The following is a 9,196-nucleotide window of genomic DNA, read 5'->3' as shown; positions in this document are numbered from 1 at the left end:
GCTTTGACCAGAAAGGAGACAGGAGGAATAAAAGATCTGCTGGTTCCATATGCTCCTTCTAGAAACCTCCGTTCCTCTAATAAGCTCTTGCTATCAGTCCCTCGAGTCCGAAGAGCTAAGTGGGGAGGTAGGGCTTTTTCCAGCCTTGCTCCTAGATGGTGGAATGCTTTGCTCTGTGAAATTAGGTCCCTGCCATCGATGCAAGCTTTTAGAAAGGCCCTGAAGACATGGCTTTTTGCCAAAGCCTACCCTTAGTTTTTGGGTCCTGCCTCTTATGATTCCTTTTGATAGGCGCCTTGATACCTCCGGGCTAAGTTGCGCTATATAAGTTTTTATTCATTTCATTTCATTTCATTTCAGGTCTTACCAGTGAGGTATAGCTAGAGTCCTATGGCTTAGAGAGCACATGACCCACATCTAGGCATACCAGTTGCACTTAAGGCACTTACAGCAAATATAACAAGCATTTGCAATGCAATAGGTCTCGCATTATTTAAGTTTGAGCTATTAGCATTGTAAATGGCAATTGTTTTTTGCTTTATGCTATAGTTTTTTTTTTACATAAAAAGCTTTATATAAAATATGTTTTATTAAAGTTATTTATGCAGTATCTAAATTTTGTTTGCATAAAACAGTATAATAATATCTTAGTAAAAAAGTCAAATATTTTAATGGAAATTCACCAAATGTTCATTTATGTGTTGGTTTTGAAAATAGCTAAATTAATAGCTTTGTCATTTACAATGCCAATAGTTATAACTTTCGCAAATGTGACACCTATAGCATTTGTAATGCAACATTTGTATTTACGTGACTTAGATGTATTGATATTACAAATAACAATGGCTTTTAATTTTTTTTAATACTTAATAAAAGTGATTGTAATTTATAATGGCAATAGCTTAAACTTTTGTAAATAACTTTTGTGAAGATTATGTTCAGTGTATTTTATTGTAACAAAATCCAAGAACAGAAGTGAAATATTAACATCTTTTTGTGACATTTGTAACAAAGCTTGAAACATTGAGAGAACATATTTGTGCTGTGGTGGTGCTGAGTGATGCTGTGGTGGTGCTGAATGGGGCTGTGGTGATGCTGAGTGATGCAGTGGTGGTGCTGAGTGGTGCTATGGTGGTGCTGTGGTGGTGCTGAGTGATGCTGAGTGATGCTGTGGTGGTGCTGAGTGGTGCTGTGGTGGTTCTGAGTGATGCTGTGGTGGTTCTGACTGATAATGTGGTGGTGCTGAGTGACTGTACTCACTGTCACTCTGCACTCACTGTCACTCTGCACTCACTGTCACTCTGCACGCACTCTGCACTCACTGTCACTCTGCACTCACTGTCACTCTGCACTCACTGTCACTCTGCACTCACTGTCACTCTGCACTCACTCTGCACTCACTGTCACTCTGCACTCACTCTGCACTCACTGTCACTCTGCACTCACTGTCACTCTGCACTCACTGTCACTCTGCACTCACTGTCACTCTGCACTCACTGTCACTCTGCACTCACTGTCACTCTGCACGCACTCTGCACTCACTGTCACTCTGCACTCACTGTCATTCTGCACTCACTGTCACTCTGCACTCACTCTGCACTCACTGTCACTCTGCACTCACTCTGCACTCACTGTCACTCTGCACTCACTGTCACTCTGCACGCACTCTGCACTCACTGTCACTCTGCACTCACTGTCACTCTGCACTCACTCTGCACTCACTGTCACTCTGCACTCACTGTCACTCTGCACTCACTCTGCACTCACTGTCACTCTGCACTCACTGTCACTCTGCACGCACTCTGCACTCACTGTCACTCTGCACTCACTCTGCACTCACTGTCACTCTGCACTCACTGTCACTCTGCACTCACTCTGCACTCACTGTCACTCTGCACTCACTGTCACTCTGCACGCACCCTGCACTCACTGTCACTCTGCACTCACTCTGCACTCACTGTCACTCTGCACTCACTGTCACTCTGCACTCACTCTGCACTCACTGTCACTCTGCACTCACTGTCACTCTGCACGCACTGTCACTCTGCACGCACTCTGCACTCACTGTCACTCTGCACTCACTGTCACTCTGCACTCACTGTCACTCTGCACTCACTGTCACTCTGCACTCACTCTGCACTCACTCTGCACTCACTGTCACTCTGCACTCACTGTCACTCTGCACTCACTCTGCACTCACTCTGCACTCACTGTCACTCTGCACTCACTGTCACTCTGCACTCACTCTGCACTCACTCTGCACTCACTGTCACTCTGCACTCACTGTCACTCTGCACTCACTGTCACTCTGCACTCACTGTCACTCTGCACGCACTCTGCCCTCACTGTCACTCTGCACTCACTGTCACTCTGCACTCACTGTCACTCTGCACTCACTGTCACTCTGCACGCACTCTGCACTCACTGTCACTCTGCACTCACTGTCACTCTGCACTCACTCTGCACTCACTGTCACTCTGCACTCACTGTCACTCTGCACTCACTGTCACTCTGCACTCACTGTCACTCTGCACTCACTGTCACTCCGCACTCACTGTCACTCCGCACTCACTGTCACTCCGCACTCACTGTCACTCTGCACTCACTGTCACTCTGCACTCACTCTGCACGCACTCTCCACGGCCCATTGCTTCACTTCACTTTTCCTTAGCCATCCCGTTTGAGAACACATTGAATTAATTCAATAGTGGATCTGTGCCTTACAAAAACTTCAGTTATAGAAGGTTAGCATAAATAAACGAATCTTGATTCATGTATAATAATAATAATACAGGCTGCGTCGCAATTAAAAAAGAAAAAACACAAGACGCCGGTAACCGGAGCGCGGTCGCGGAAACTGAGAAGCAGCCTTTGTTCTAAGCCAGTGGTTCCCAAACTTTTTTGACCTGTGGCTCCCTTGACCTAATTGGCAGTTGGCCGTGGCTCCCCACCATTTTTTTTTTACCGGTGGGCGGGTTCCACCATTTTTTTTACCGGTGGGCGGGTTGGGGGGAGGTTTGTAAGCCCGACCTTTGTTGTCTTCCGTAAATTAATTGGGATGCAATGAAGAATTGAAGGTATTATACTCATATTTGTAACAAAATAAAAATATAACAGTTTTTTAATAAAATCTTGTTAAGTGACAAACATTGCAAGATTAATAGCGCACACACGCTTTGAAACTACGGCTACGTACAAACCAAGTGCAAGTAGAGAGGCTGCTATTGCTGGAAAGAAAACATGGAGTCCCATTCATGAAAGAAAACATAAAAACATGGGCAGAGATTTACTTCTCCGACTGAAGGTATTTTTAGGCTGATTTCATATTCACCAACATTCCAATTAGATGGCATGCAAAGCTGCGGCAGTGGAAAGTTTCCAGCAGTGCTTAATTTGAGCAGGGGCTTTCAGGTGCTCAGCACCAGTGCTTTTAGCACCAATTAAGGACCCATTCATTTGGAAGGCAGGCAATTTCCCCCATAATCACAGGATTTTGAACCACGCTAAGACTCGAACCTGGTTTCCCAGCTACGAAATCATCAGCTCTAGCTATTAGGCCCAGTCCTCTCCAGAAGGATAAGTGCCAGGGCTTTGTTCAGGAGGCAGTTTGCACCTTCTTATTTCTCCTGGTAGTGCTTCCTCCTGAGGAGAGCCCCAGCACTTTTTATTTTACAAATTAACCACTGGTTTCCAGGCATACCACTGGCGATACGCAGTTAGGCACCAAGCAATCCCAATCAAATGCCATGCCAATCTTCTGCCCAACCTGTTTTTTACTTGAACTACATTTTACAGCCGTGTTTTACATGATATTGTCAGTATATAAAATCTAGTTCAAGTAAAAAACGGAGGTAGGGCAGAAGATCAGCATGGCATTTGATTCATAGTAGCATAGTTGCATCCTTTTGGTAACACTGGTGCTGAGGAGACACTTTTCCCAATCTGCACCTCCTTTACCTTTAAAATGTATCCGTCAAAAAACTTGGGATCTCAGAACACTTTGTACATGCATTCCCAGAGCTCTGTCTCATGTTACCTCTTTCGACACCAGCCATCTAGGATTTGGAGTGTTTAAAAGGCAAAGCAACATCTAATTATTTTAGTTCCTAAAATTATCTTGCAGAGTAACCTAAATTGAGGACTGTCAGGAAACGCAAAAAGAGTCTGCAGAAAGAAAACCGTATCCATTACACCAAACATTACCAAAGGTTTGCAACTTTTTCGCTGAGGGGGAATACTAAGGAAATACCAATTTTAGGCCTGAATGTGCTGTTTGTCACGTAGTAATATGTTCCCAATATGTGCTGCTCAACCATGACAGCCAAAACTACTTCTACCATGTCATTTCCGAGGGGAGCCAAATGTGCATCTGTACGCTGTTTGGATCTGGGGGGAACATCATGCCCGCATTCTGAGTCTTTAACGAGCTCCGTGGAGCCCACCTTTTTACACTAAAAATAATGCAGGTGATACAGGTGCAAAACGGAGGTTGGGCAGAAGATCGGCATGTCATTTAATTAATAATTGATGATAATCAAATGCCATGCCGATCTTCTGCCCAACCTCCGTTTTACACCTGTATCACCTGCGTTAGTTTTAGTGTAAGAAGGTGGGTCCACGGAGCTCGTTAAAGAAATCAGACATAAAAACACAAGGCAAAGCCTTCTCTCTGGCTGCTTTAACAAGCTCCGTGGAGCCCGCTTTTTTACAGTCTGGCTTCTTGGCTTGTGTATCACTGCCGTACTCCTGTTCTCCTGTTCTACTGAACAGGAATCCCTCCCATGCCAGTTCCTTACCTTACTTGCGAAGAGGATCCCACGGTGGGCAGCAATAACGTGCCTCAAACGGTCAGAGGCGAGCTGCATATGCCAGTAATGGCGACTACTACGCCTGTGAAAGCACGACTCGTACGTACGTGCGCTCTTGGGCCAAATAATTTTCCCGGATTATGCAGGCAGCAAGTTTTTTGCGCTGCAGCTGCAATAAGGTCAATTTTCCCAACGTGAGCGCGGCGCCCCTGGCTGCTCATGACGGCGCACCGGGGCGCCGCGGCGCACAGTTTGGGAACCACTGTTCTAAGCATTTTTTATGCAGCGTTTTGCGCCGGCCTGCGACCAGGAAGTCAGGCAGGCCGGGTGGGACAACCGAAAGTAGGAGGGCGGGAGCCTACCCCGCCTCCCACGGAAGAGCCGCGATTGTTTGGCGCACCGGAGCAGGCAGGAGCCTACCCTGCGCCCCGGTGCCGAAGAAGGGAAGAAGAGTCTTGCTGCCGGTGGGAGCCGCTGCACTGAGGATGCCGGTGAGTGGGGCGTCGCCTTGTTGGGGGGGGGGGGGCATCTGTGCGCGCGCGCGCGGCGGCGGACTGTGTATGTGTGTGAGCGTGCATGTGTGTGTGTATGTGTATGTGTCCTGGAGTCTGTGTGTATGCGTGTGTGTGACGGGGGGGGGGGTTGCCTGTCTGGGTGCCTGCGTGTCTGTGTAAGTGTAAATGCGTGTGCGTGTGTGGAGCCGAGAGGAGAGGGGCTGGTGTGTGTGGAGGGGTCTCTGTGTATGCGTGTAGGTGACGGGGGTGTGCCTGTGTATGCGTGTGTATGTGCGCATGCGTGAGTGCTGTGTATGCGTGTGGCTGTGATGTGCGCATGCGTGAATGTTGGTGCGCGTGCACGGAGCTGAATCCAGCCAAGGATAAGCTCGTCACAGTTTCTTGTCCCTCATTCCCCCGTGTCAGACAGCTTTAAGTCTCCAGCCTGGACGCATCCTTCGGATGCGATGTCCAGGCGAGACCTAAAAAGGAGACAGAAGAAATGAAAGGGGATCATTTGACAGTATGAAATAGATTTTTGTCATGAGGAGCTGAGAAGCATGAGCGTTTGCCAGTGGTTATTATTTTTGCAAGCATTTCTCCCATTACCTTTTATGTGACTGATTTTAATTGTATTAGTCATCTCCTCTCCCTTTAGAACTATGGACTATACAATCTGCCTACTTACGTCAAACTAAAAGCTCAAAATAAGAAGCTGTACAGCCTTGCTTTAGGTCCTGCCCTTCAAACAAGTAAACATCGATGAACCACTCTTAAGACCTTTCCCTGTCTCTTGCTGTGTCCACCATGGCTCAATATTAGTACCTTACTGTGCAGAATATATGTAAATCCCCCGATCTTTATTAACAGAACTGGATAGGTGCTTTCACCGTTATGCTGATGATACCCAACTGCATACATGTAAGCTACGACTAACTCCTAACACTCATGCCTGATTTCCTGATAAACAAAAAGACAAGAATGTCTTCAACACAGAAGCCTCACAATTGATACAGCCATTATTGATAATTAGTAAAAGTATACAACCAAGTACCCATCAGAATATGCTTTTGTAATATGCTGTGGTTGTCTATTAAAATAGTATACCAGAAAAGAGAATTGCTACTACTCTCACCAAACCCAGAGTTCCTTACAAATGAAAAATGAACAAATACAATTCAATCAGCTGATTTGCAACCACAAATTGTGCAATGAAACAATCCTAAGCGTCTAAGGGCCATATGTATCATAGTACCGTTTTGCGAATTCCAAATAGCGAATTTTAAGGAATTGCTATTTGGAATTCGCAAAACGGTATGTATGTACAAAATTGCTTTTTTATAGCGATTCCTTACCATTCCTAATTGGCGATTAGCAAATTGCTAGGAGGCCCATAGGAATGAAGGGGCAATTTGCGATTAGCAATTAGCTAATCGCAAATTAGGAATTTTTTCAAGGGTGCAGGGGTGTCTCAAGAACACCCTGCTGCACCCCTGAAAAAGACATTTGGGGGCATATGGCGCACATACATGCCCTAAGGGCATGTATGGGCGTCATATGGCACCTTTTGGTTTGTTTCAAAAATGCATAATTAAAAGAATTCGCAACTAGAACTTGGTGGTAATTTGCGAATCCTTAATGGCATTTTTTGCATTTTTTTTCTTTGATACATTGCATTTAAGGAATCGCAATATTTGGGATTCCTTAAGTGCAATCGCAAAATAAGGAATAGCAAAATTTGCGATTCCTCATTTTGATGCAAAAATGTTTGATACATACCATTTAGGTATTTAGCATTCGCAAAGGCCGAAATTCGGCCTTTGCGAATGCTAAATAGCTTGATAAATATGGGCCTAAGCCTCTAAGCGTCATACTAGTCAAAAAACCTAAATCTCGAAGCCCACATTAGAAATCTGAATATTGAAGCATTTTACCAACATAAACTACTGTGTAACTGTAAATTCTTGGAACAATCTGAAGAACTAAAAACAGCAGTACAATTGCTATTTTTAGTACACATTGTTTATGGTAATACTATAAGCATCTAAAAGGAGCCTGGAGCCCAGGAAAGAATTTCCAAATGCAGCTTCGTGATTGGCTTCATCGTCTCATAAACATGAATACATCACACTTGTCCCTTTTTTAAAGAGACTCCCACTAGGGCGTAAGATGAATTTGTAAAACTGTATCTCTAACTTACGAGACGTAAATATCACCAAATCCCTCTCACATAAACTGACCGTGGCTGAGAGCACCCAAATGATATCACCTCAAGATACAGTTCTTTAAGAAAGGGACCTCCACTTTCTGGGCCTTTCTCAGATCATGCACCAATGATATGGAACTCTGAATTTTAACCTGTGAGACTAGAGTACTCCCTCATCCATTTCAGCACTCTCCGACATGCTACCTCTATGAAAAATACCTCAGTCACTCTCCCAATGTTCGTCGCTCCTCCAGTTGTACTACAGGCCTACTTGCTCATGCTTCCCATACCGACCAGCCGATCCCAACTATTTCTTCTCTTGTTATTTGTTGGGAGATGCCTAGCTCTTATTGCACTGATACTGAACTTTGGCAGTCTTTCTTTTATGTTGAGTTTATAACTTCTGTTGTTATCACGTTTTAATTAGTATTAATTATTTTCCTTGTAGTGACCATGGTAAGAGAGTTTGCCTCCTGGTCACAGGGAATGCTGGGCTACAGTTAGTTCTTAATTTCTTCAGTGCTTTTTCCTGTATTGTGTCTCAGAGCCATCTTTACTTTTTGAGTATGCCTCTTTGGCATGGCAGCCATCAAAAGGGACGCTGCTCTGTGTGGACATAAGGAGCAGTCATGCTAAAGGCACAACCATCTGCGCCACCCATGCCCGAGTGATGCCCAGCACAAGGACCCCTGGCCATAATTGATCAAACACCTCAACTAGAATTTGCTTTTCTTCTGACAAACCCTGCTTTCTGAATCCACAAGGCAAATGTGCTCTATCAGCACATTCCCTGCTGTTAGACACAACTACTTCAAAGCTATCAATTAATCAATCAGTAAATTGTAAGTGCGCTACTCACCCGTGAGGGTCTCAAGCTGCTGCGGGGGAGGGGGCATGCAGATCCGTTCAGCCGAAGAGCCAAGTCTTGAGGGACTTCCTAAAGGTGTTCATGTCGGGGGCGATCTTCCGCCTGCTCTTGCTCTGTGGATGTGAGGGGTTTCAACCAGCGCGAGGTTTGGGTATGTTGAAGTTTATTCTGTCATTGAGGTATTTGGGTCCGTTGTTGTGTATGCATTTGTAGGGGTGGGTGAGGATCTTGAAGGTGATTCTTTTCTCCACCAGGAGCCTGTGGAGGCTCTACAGGTGTTGGCTGATATGTTCATTACAGGGGATGTCGAGGACAAGTCTGGCTGCGATGTTCTGTATGGTCTTGAGTTTGCGGAGAAGGGACTTGTTGATGCCGGCGTAGAGTGTGTTTCCATAGCCCAGTCTGCTGGTGATGAGTGAGTGGGTGACTGTCTTCCTAGACTATGGTGAGATCCTTTTGAAGGTCTTTCAGAGGATGCAAAGGGTGTTGAAGTAGCTGGACGTAACAGCGTTGACTTGTCGGTTCATGGTGCTGCGATGAGTCGAGTATGATGCTGAGGTGTTTGGCGCAGTCTGAGGGGGTAGGTGGGCTCCTGAGGGGGTCAGGCCACCATGTGTCATCCCATGCTGAGGGAGTGGTTCCGAGGATGAGGACTTCTGTCTTCTCAGCGTTGAGTTGTAGGCAGCTGTTGGTCATCCAGACGTCTTGCATTTCTTTTTGGAAGTTTAGTTTTGCGGTGGTGGGGTCTTTGGTGAGGGAGAGGATGTGCAGGGTGTCATCGGCGTAGGATACGATGTTGAGGCCGTGTTGTTGGACGATG

This window comes from Lissotriton vulgaris, chromosome 5 (genome assembly GCF_964263255.1).
Source record: "Lissotriton vulgaris chromosome 5, aLisVul1.2, whole genome shotgun sequence".
Lineage (NCBI taxonomy): Eukaryota > Metazoa > Chordata > Amphibia > Caudata > Salamandridae > Lissotriton > Lissotriton vulgaris.
Note: the sequence above shows the minus strand (reverse complement) of the source record.